Raw genomic sequence first — 9,516 nt, 5'->3', positions numbered from 1 at the left:
GCATGCGCAGGGAATAGACCAGGAAGAGTTCGCTAGAGCTGCGCATTCGGATGTTATTCGGCCGCCGCTTAGAGCCTACATCGGACGGCGGAAGCGCTTCTAGTTTCCCTCTGATGTCTCTCAGGGGTTGGAGTTGGGGGAAGCCTAGTTCGGAAGTGGGTAGTTAAGAAGGCTGTGAGAAGCCTAGTTCGGAAGTGGGTCGTGGGAGCGAGCAAGCAAGCAAGCTTTCAGAAAGGAAGAAGCTGACTAAGGATGTTGGGGGTAGGAAATTGAGAGAATGCGGTTCTAAATTATTTTTAGAGCTCATTGACTGCGTTTGCAGGCTCGCTCGTGTTTAACTCAGTCGTTGTTTGCTTAACCCACGGGTTCTGGGCTCCAAATAGAGATTGAACCAGTACCGGAGCATGATATCTTAGACAAAGTCAAGTCCAAGTATCAGCATTCTATCAGTAGGATTAATTACATTTCTCATTATCTTTGAAGTTTGCATTAGAATTTTAATTTCTTCTAGCCCAATCCCCTGCTCAAACAGGAGAACTTATGCATTCCAGACAAGTCTCATCTTAAAAGTGATGGAGCATCCACAACTTCTGAAGGACAGCTGTTCCACTGGTTAATTGTTACAGTTAAGAAATTTCTCCTTTGGTCTAGCTTGCTTCCCTCCTTTATTAATTTCCCTCCATTGTTTCTTGCCTTCTGATGCTTTGGAAAATAGATTGACTTCTTTGTGGTGGCCCCTGAAATATTAGAACACTGCTATCATGTCACCCCCAGTTCTTCTTTTCACTAGACTAGACATACCTAATTCCCAAATACTTTTATTATTAATCAAATTTATATAGCTGCCAACCTCACAAAAAAGAACTCTGGGCAGCAGACAGCAATTGGATAAGAACCACACACATAGAATGATATATATAAATAGAAATCTACTAGAAGAAATAATATACAATATACAATATCATATACATTAGAATTCCCCAACCTTCCAGGTTGCCAGCCCAGAAGGGTTTTGTAAATAAATAAATAAAAAAATAAATAAAAAAATAATAAATAATGTGTGAGGCTAGGTGCACGCTCTGCCCTGAGTATGGCCGCAAGCGGCTCCGAGTGCCTGTGACGCTTGTACGACTAGAGCCTTGAGCCCCTACAACATTCGCACAAGGGCTGTGCACCTGCATGCATGCGCATGCACCAGCAGGGCCCTCATGCAGCCTGCTTGCAAATAGGCCGTAGCCCAGTAGTGGGCTGTGGGGACCCCTGATATATGCAATATACTAGGCAAAGAGAAGATACAACCGTTCTCAGTGATGGGAGACATCCAAGGATATCTCTGGTTCCCTGGGAGCCTCAGGCCTGATAACATGGCCAGATCTTGATCGCTTTCAGGACTATCAAAAGGAATGGAGCTAATCTAATGGTGAGTGCCACTGCCACAGCAGAGAAGGTCTGCTGGGATCATCAAGTTTAGATCTTCAACTGCTAGAACCCACAGTATGCCTTCTCTGCTCAATCTAATAAGAGGGGCTGAAATAAGCAGTTTTTCGCCCAGTCCCAAGCCTTGAAGGGCTATAAACATTAAAATCAACATCTTGAATTGGACCTGAAAGCAGACTGACAACCATTGCAGATTGGAGGAAAGATTGGATTTTATATGTAATTGAGTTGATGCACTACTAATAAGCCATAATTGTTTAACTATGCCTTATATAAACCACCTTTGAATAACTAAAACATCAATTCTGACTGAATTCACAAAGCATGCTAAGCCAAAATCAACCAAAATAAATTAAAGTTTAGTTGATTTGTGAACCAAATAGTGTTCTATTAGGCTCTAAAGCTGCATGCTTACTGAGAAAATTGGGTTCTGCGTATTAATGCATTTGGCACATAGAGTAACAAGATGGCCATTTATTTAGTTAGTCATCTGAAGGCCTAAGCAATAGCAGGACTATAATTGTACTGACCTACAGAGGAAAATTTAAAAGATAATACTGCAGTTGTAAGAGTCGGCTTCCAATTACAACAGCTAAAGCAGAACGGTCAAAAGAGTTGTCATGTCAAGAGCAAAGCATATGGAAAAACTGTTTTGGTTTATTTGGTTTATTTCTGATCCACTTGAATCACTTGTGGGTGGTTTGTACTTGTCTGTTATTGTAATAAATTATATAATTATATTGATTATTAATGATTATTGGTAACCTTGTTTAGTGACTCAGGCAGGCAGAAACCATTTGAAGTTATGATAGTAATAAAAATAATTTTATGAACAATATCTACATTTACGACCATCAGTGTCTCTGTCTCTCTGCCTCTCTCCCCCTCCCTCCCTCCCTCCCTCCCCCCCCCTCTCTCTCTCTCTTGTAATCCCTTTCTCTTATGAATATAAATTCAAGCATTATTTCCTTTTTTGCTAATCATCCCAGCACCTGTAAAATCCTAAACAGTTGTTGACGCTTGATTTCTCTACTTAACAGTGTGGCTTGAGGAACAAGTTGTGGGTTCCGATTGTGGTTGCTAGATAAGGATTATCTGCATATTAGTTACATTTTATCATCAGTTTATGTGCAGAGTTATTTTAATGTGAGTCTGGAGTAGTTTACTATCCCTTTGGGCAAACACATTGTACTGAGTTGCACCTAAACCATAGTATTCTAGTCTTTTAGTCTTGGTTTTTGAAAAAACTTATAATATGTTGTGATTTCTGTCAAACAAAAAAAAATATTGTTTGTTATATTCAAACATTACTTTAGCTGAAGATACCATTTACCAGCTAAAATTATCTACCTGTTTCAACAGAAACCTTTATTGAGAAGACACCAAAGTCTATGTGATGAACTAGTCAGATACCTTTTACAGAAACCAATTTGAACCAACTGTAAAATAAATTTTGAGCTGATTAACTAAAAATACACCCAAATTATTAGCTAGTGCAAAACCTTGTTTATACTTCCTGTTTGAACATGGTACAGATAAAGAATATGCTACAAGGCATCCCACCCTTCCAAGATTTTCTGAAAGTCATAAACATAAATACAATGGCTTCTGTGGTGTTTGGTGGACAGGATACAAGTAGTCCTTGACTTATCACAGTTCATTTAGTGCTGTTCGATATTACAGCAGCACTGAAAAAAGTGACATGACTATTTTTCACACTTTCGACCATTGCAACAGTGCCATCATCATCTGATCAAAATTCAGATGCTTGGCAACTGACTCATATTTATGATAGTTGCAGTGTCCCAGGATCATGTGATCACCTTCTGCGACCTTTGGAGAAGCAAAGTCAATGGGGAAACCAAATTCAATTGACAGCCATGTTACTAACTTAACTGCAGTGATTCACTTAACTGTGGCAAGAAATATTGTAAAATGGGGCAAAATTTACCTAACAAATGTCTTGTTTAACAACAGAAACTTTAGGCTAATAGTGGACATAACGTGAGGGTTATGTGTATATAATATCTGTCCTTTGATTCATTCCTATTTTCTCAGTGAAGTCCACTGAATAGATTGTACAATGCTTATTTACAACCATTTTATTTAGGAAGAAAGCCTGTGGTTCATTCTAGTCGGAAGAGCCGAAAAATCATCTGCAAATATAGTTCTAGATGCCTTTTGTAGAAGCAGGGGACCTAAGCCAAATGAAAACACTGGGTTTTTCATATATTATTTCATGAGCACAAGCTAAAACTTGTTCACGTTTAAGATATTTCATGCTTCTGAATTCATATTTTGCTATGAATTATTTACAGTTGTTTTGTTAGCATTTGTGCAACAATTGGAGAATGAAGGTGGATTGTTTTGCTAACCTCTAATAGAGCCCACTAGGGTGGGTTATGGAGATAGAAATATCAATAGCACCTAAACTTACATACCACATGTTTACTAATTAAAAATATTTTTTTCTAATTCTTACTTTAAGAAATGATTTAAATTTATTATATGCTATTTATTTTATATGGTTTTATGTGTTTTAATTTATTACAGGATTTCCAACATTTGGAACATTAATGCATAATAGGAGAGCTAAACAATAGTTTCTAAGCAATAAACAGTTATTCAAATCTGCAACTTAGTCCAATTCATATTTGAGAATTATTGTCATACTATCTGTATTTTGATATTATCTTATTCTCTTGTGATAGCTGTTAGGTATAATTCATTCCAAAGAAATAAAATTGTGTTCAGGTCTTCAATGGGAATTTCATTGTTTTAAACTAAAAGGAGGGATAATTTTCTTATTAAAAAATCCGCGAGTGAACCAGTCACAGAAAATGGAGGAGGTGAAACAAATTTAATATTTTGGCCAATCTCTCCTGTCTTCTCATTACCAGGGGACTTTAGCTCTCATTCTATATAAGAATATGTGCAGATATGGTAATTTGTGAAAACAAGACTGATCTTCATTAGGATAAGAGCTTTTCAGTAATAATGTGCTATATTAACACTTTTTCCTTGAGAAGTATCAGGGACATTAATTTCTACCTTGCTGGTAATTAGAAAAGAACTACATGATTTAAATTCATTGAGCTATTTATTCTGCCACATGATTTATTTTATAACTGGAATATTTATTACTATAAAATTTTTAATGTTCAGTAAGTCGTAAGTTGAACATAGTTTTAATTCAGGGAAGTGAATATAAGATTGTAGCCAAAAGCCTTGAACTGTAATAAAAAATAATACTTTGTATCTGTTATTATAGTCTGTTGTTTTTCATCTAGAGAATTGTTCTGTGTAATTATTTACATATTCAGAAAAATATGTTTTTATCATAGTACTTTAATGTGTCTTGCTTTTTTACTTCAAGAGTGTTTAATATATTTCTCTTCAATAATAGTAAAAATAGCCCACTTCAAAGTTTTCATACCTAGCTTCTAACAGAGCACATTATACTGCTGCAATTGATTTTTTTTATTAATTTGTTTACAACTTTATAAAGTTTTAACAATGTCATGCATTACAATAATAGGGACTTAGAACAACCATTGCAACTTGTTTCATAACCTGATTTAAAAATTATTTTTCAAGTTGGAGAAGACTTTTCCAGTTAAATCATCCAACTTACATATTCATATTTTTAAGACATTTTGAATATTTAATAAAACTTTAAACTTTATTTTATACCAGTTAGTATGAGCTGAGTTTTCCTTCTGACCCTTGGACATTAAGATCTGGTTTGTTAAGCTATTTTTCTTTATTATTTGAATGAAGAAAGTAGTTTTAAGTATTGCCTGAAATCTGATTGAAATACAAAGTTGCTTGAAGCAGGTAGTTAAGCTTTATAAAAGTCTCTTCTAAGACTCAGAGTAACCTGCAATGAAATCAGAGACTTCTATAAAACCCTATCCATGAAAGTAACTGTGACACAGCAAACTATTGTCCCATACAATACAAATTATGTATTATATACCCTGTTTTCCCCAAAATATGACACACACACCCGGATAATAAACCCAAGCGGGCTTTTGAGCGCATGGATTAAAATAAGCCCTTCCAAAAATATTTAAATGTGCAGCTGGTCTCCGCCATTTTCTCTGGTTGCTTGCCACGCAAACAACATGAGGTGAGGCCGGAGGAGGGGAAAGAAGAGGGGAACATGCTCCATGAACACCACATGCCCTTACCTAACAGCAGCTCCTGCAACCCTAGGCACTGCCCTTTCTGTCATGCTAATGGCTGCCGCAAAAAGAGTGGCAGGCCCAGTAATGCATAAGACACAGCAGCCATGAGAGGACCATGTTTGCTGCCTCTTGCACCCCAAAAATAATAAGACCTCCCCAAAAATAAAGCCAACTGCTTATTTCGGGGGGGGTGGGGGTCAAAATAAGACCCTGTCTTATTTTGGGGGAAACATGAGTATATTCTCCAAACCATATTTAGCCTTTCTCTAGACTCAGTACATTTGTTGGGGAAAATAAAAGTTTTTATGGCCACACAAAAAAAACCACCACACTCTTTTTAATAGTCTCCAAGGACTAAAGAAATTGTGATAATTACATTGTAAACTTACCAGAGAATACTTTGGATATTTCTTTTATTCTTGCTTTTGGTGGACCTGGGTTTTTAATTACCTAATCATTTTTTTAATTGTTAGAGAAATGCATTTAAATGTCTACCATTAATTTCTGTTTTTCTGCCAAATCAGGGCAATACGACTCTGAATCAAATAAAAGGAATTTGCAGCTGCATCCAGCCTATGACTGAGTATCTCTGCTTTACTGAAATGAGTAGTAGGAAATTCCTAGTGCAAATGATGAGTGTTTTTACATTTTAAATATATAAGGCGCGGGGGGGGGGGGAGCAAGGGAATTATTTTTTTGGCAATACTGCATAAACTTATTAAAAGAACAGAACTTGGGAATTGCGATAGCTGTGCACAAGGATGTTTTGGTCTCAGGTTTCGTTATAATTTCTTTATAATTTCTTTAGCATCAAAAACATGGAAAATGGTGCCATAAAATGGCAGAGAATGGAAAAATGTGGCTCCTTACCAACTTAGACCGCTGCTGAACTTCCACTACGTATAGCAGAATGGCCCTGGAAGAGATTAGAAAGGAGAAAGTATATCTACCTATACCAGCCTAAAATAACTAACTGATGCTGGGCTGAGTCCATCTTTTGCCCCTTCCCTCCCAAAATGGCTGGTGAAATTGATTGAATCCAGAGTAAAATTGTTATGGCAGGTATAGGATAGGTGGTACTTGACTCAAAAGATTAAAGTAAGGGATCTTGAAGTCCTAATGCATAATCACTTAAATATGAGGCAGCAGTATGCTGCAGCTGCCAAAAAAGCCAATACAATTCTAGACTGCAGTAACAGAAGGATGGAATCAAGACAACATGAAGTGTTAATGCCACTTTATAATGCCTTAGTAAGGCAACACTTTGAATACTATATCTAGTTTTGGTCACCACGATGTAAAAAAGTTGTGGAGACTCTAGAAGGAGTACAGAGAAAAGGATCAAAGATGATTAGGGGACGAGGCTAAAACATATAAAGAACAGTTGTAGGAATTGTGTGTGTCTAGTTAATGAAAATAAGGGCTAGTGGTGACATGATAGCAGTGTTCCAATATCTCGGGGGTTGCCTCAAAGCAGAGGGAGTGAAACTATTCTCCAAAGCACCTGAAAGCAGGACAAGAAGTAATGTGTGGAAATGAGAAGCAACCTAGAAGGAGAAATTTCCTGATAAAACAATATATCAGAGGAACAACTTGCCTCCAGAAGTTGTGGGTGCTCCAAAACTGGAGGTTTTTAAGAAGAAATTGGACAACCATTTGTCTGAAATGATTTGTCTGAAATGATAGCAAACCTTTTTCTTACGGCGTGCCAAAATTACACACATGCACATGCCCACTCAATCTCTCTGCCCAACTGTGCATGCATGCGTGACCCCTCCCCAGGCTCCGGAGGCTTTCTTGAAGCCTGGGGATGGTGAAAACAGTCTCCCCAGTCCTCCGGAAGCAGAAATGGATCATTTCTGAACTTCCGGTTGGCTCATTGGGGCTGTTTTTTGCCCTCCCCAGGCTTCAGGAAAGCCTCCAGAGGCGGTGAGAGTGAAAAATGGCCCCAAATGGTCAACCGGAAGTTTGGAAATGATTAGTTTTCAGCTTACGGAGGACTTCCATGCGGCTGGAGGAGGCAGTTTCCCCCCCCCCCCAGGCTTCAGGAAAGCCTCCGGAGGCTGGGAGAGTGAAAAATGGCCCCAAATGGCCAACCGGAAGTTCTGAAATGATTAGTTTCAGGCTTACGGAGGACTTCCGGGGGGCTGGGGGAGGCATTTTTCACCCTCCTCAGGCTTCAGGAAAGCCTCCGGAGGCTGGGAAGGTGAAAAATGGCCCCAACTCTGGTAGGCCCGTTGGGGCCATTTTTCACCCTTCCCAGCCTCTGGAAGCTTTCCTGAAGCCTGAGGAGGGTGAAAAACGGCCCCAACAGCCCAACCGGAAATTCGTTCCCAACCACCCCTGGCCCTCCGGAAATGTGAAAAATCAGCTGGCGCCTGTTGTACCACCAAATATGGCTCCATGTGCCACCTGTGGCATGCATGCCATAAGTACACCATCACAAATATATAGGGTTTCCTGCCTGAACGTGGGTTTGGACTAGAAGTCTTCCATGGTCCCTTCCAACTCTGTTATTCTGTTTGTTCATGCCAAAAGGAGAAAATGTTTTAAGAACAAACCATCTGAGGATGATTTGGATGGAGTATGGGAAAACAATTAGATGAGACACATCCTAAAGAAACAGAAGATAAAAGTGGCTATCAGGACTTATTTGTATTGTGGTTACATGCTTGTGTAAATATTTACTTAGTCTTATTTCAAGTTCTAAGAACAATATCTTCTATTTTCCATTGCCCAGGCACTTCTACAGATAAATCTCATTTTACAGCAAATTGCTATATATAGAGAGGTGGTAATGGCCACAGTCTGTTTTCTTCTGAGGCTGTACTATTGGTAATAATAAAACTTGCAATGTGTCACAATAAACATTTGGACTGATCCAGCCAGTTTTTTATTTGAACTGGTGAAACAAACTTTCATCTCATTAATTTCTTCTGAAAACAGAAGCTTGCTCTTTTATAGTATCATAATAATAGGCAAAAAGGACAGCTCCCCTTTATAAAATTGGAGCCTGTTAAATATTTAATGAAATTCTCAGAGACTTCAACCAAGATCTATTATTGGAGAAAATCAGGGATATGACTTGTAGGGAAACAATGGCAGAGCAAATAAATAATTACAATGCATAACAAAAGCATAGAGTTGAAATCATTTCCATAAAATAAAAATCCCCCTTCCCCCAAGTGTATTGCACATTTACTCTACTATTCCCTAGGTTGCTATATTTTTTAACAGATCTCCATGCTCTGATTCCAGGGGACTAGGGCATTGCTTCTCTGCCTATAAGTTGGAAAGAAAAAAGATGCTTAGTCCCTCTCATGAGAGAAAAGGCTAAAAGGCCAAATGGACATGCCCTTGCTTTTTAAAAACTCTCCTTAGAGAGGATCATCCTATCCCTGGTTGGATATTTGATATTTAGTTTCATAGGGCTTGATTATTTCTGCCCTCTCTCAAAATCAAAAGGCTAAATCTGGTTGATATATAGGATTATTTTCAATTGATAATGATAAGTTGGTCTGGCAACTGTTTTTCTTGCTTATAGATTGTAAGGAAAATACTTTTTAAGAGCAGGAAAATTATTTGCCATAATGATACAATTTAGTTCTAGGCATATTTTCTTCAAGAATCACTGAGTTCAGTGGGGAATATTCTTAAATAACCATACTTAGAATTGCAGCCTTAGGCTTAATCACATCAGTTTGCTGTGCACCATGTTTCTGAAGTATCTTCAATAAAGATCCATTCTCTCTAAAAGTGTGTGTACATAGGGAGACAGAGAATGCATACAATACTTACTATCATGCCAGTTATAGTACTGTATAGAACATACTTTGCCATCTGCTGAACAGACAGTTGCTTGGATGTGTCTGAAGGAAGCTACAAATAA

The 9,516-nt window shown here is 38.0% G+C and overlaps 1 long non-coding RNA gene across 1 annotated transcript in view; it reads left to right on the top strand.

Annotated features, from left to right (window-relative positions):
- The first annotated feature begins 80 nt into the window (after positions 1–80).
- Positions 81–9,516, top strand: part of LOC116512985 — a 154,067-nt gene continuing 144,631 nt past the window's right edge. Inside the window, exon 1 of the long non-coding RNA XR_004255949.1 lies at positions 81–261. This is a non-coding gene — a long non-coding RNA (uncharacterized LOC116512985). The remainder of the gene's footprint in view (positions 262–9,516) is intronic.

Source organism: Thamnophis elegans, chromosome 9 (assembly GCF_009769535.1).
Source record: "Thamnophis elegans isolate rThaEle1 chromosome 9, rThaEle1.pri, whole genome shotgun sequence".
Taxonomy (NCBI): domain Eukaryota; kingdom Metazoa; phylum Chordata; class Lepidosauria; order Squamata; family Colubridae; genus Thamnophis; species Thamnophis elegans.
Note: the sequence above shows the minus strand (reverse complement) of the source record. Positions and strands in the feature narration are given on the sequence as shown.